The sequence below is a fragment of the Triticum aestivum genome, chromosome 2B (assembly GCF_018294505.1).
Source record: "Triticum aestivum cultivar Chinese Spring chromosome 2B, IWGSC CS RefSeq v2.1, whole genome shotgun sequence".
Lineage (NCBI taxonomy): Eukaryota > Viridiplantae > Streptophyta > Magnoliopsida > Poales > Poaceae > Triticum > Triticum aestivum.
This window is the reverse complement of record NC_057798.1, coordinates 636,269,360-636,270,558: the sequence shown is the minus strand read 5'-3', so window position 1 is coordinate 636,270,558 and position 1,199 is coordinate 636,269,360.

Genomic DNA, 1,199 nt, shown 5'->3' with positions numbered 1-1,199 from the left:
CCGCGTCGTGTAAAAAACTCATGATTTTATCGCGCTCCGAGTATTTAATAATATTCACGCCGCATCGTTACCGCAGAACGTCTACTAGCGTGTCATAGCCGTTCGTGAGGGGGGGGCACCCCCCGGAGACACGTGCCGCCTCTTCGGACATGCCACCACACCACCCTGCATGTATGGGGGCCCGGTGCGACGCTCGGGTGGCATTGCTACCCCCCAGGGCCCCCGTCCCGCCTAACCCTGTAGGGTTTGACCACGGGATCTAGCCCTTTGACTTTGCACGGACGGGCTTTGAGCAGTGGACCTATCCACCCGGTTGTGGCAGGACAGCCCATAGGAACACTTTGGAGCAACTTTCGGGCCAGACCCACAGCAAGATCCCCTCCGTGTAGACCCGACGCGTCCGTTTCCCCCCTCCAGGTGCCGGCGGCGGCGCCGTCCGTGAGGGGGGGCACACCCCGGAGACGCGTGCCGGGCGTTTGCACCCGCCACAACACTTCCAGACTTGTGAGAGGCCGCCTTCGCAAGATTTGGCGGCATGCTAGCCCCCGTAGGCCGCCGGCCACAGTCGTAGACACGCGAAGAGCAATCCGCATAGAGGGAATTGTTCAGATACTACTCCATCACGAACAATTATGAAAATTACCATCAGTCCTACAGCACATGTGCCCGCGTCGTGTAAAAAACTCATGATTTTATCGCGCTCCGAGTATTTAATAATATTCACGCCGCATCCTTACCGCAGAACGTCTACTACCGTGTCATCGCCGTTCGTGAGGGGGGGCACCCCCCGAAGACGCGTGCCGCCTCTTCGGACATGCCACCACACCACCACGCATGTATGGGGGCCCGGTACGATGCTCAGGTGGCATTGCTATCCCCCAGGGCCCCCGTCCCGCCTAACCCTGTAGCGTTTGACCAAGGGATCTAGCCCTTTGACTTTGCACGGACGGGCTTTGAGCAGTGGACCTATCCACCCGGTTGTGGCAGGTCAGCTCATAGGAACACTTTGGAGCAACATCCGGGCCAGACCCACAGCAAGATCCCCTCCGTGTAGACCCGACGCGTCCGTTTCCCCCCTCCAGGTGCCGGCGGCGGCGCCGTCCGTGAGGGGGGGCACACCCCGGAGACGCGTGCCGGGCGTTTGCACCCGCCACAACACTTCCAGACTTGTGAGAGGCCGCCTACGCAAGATTTGGCGG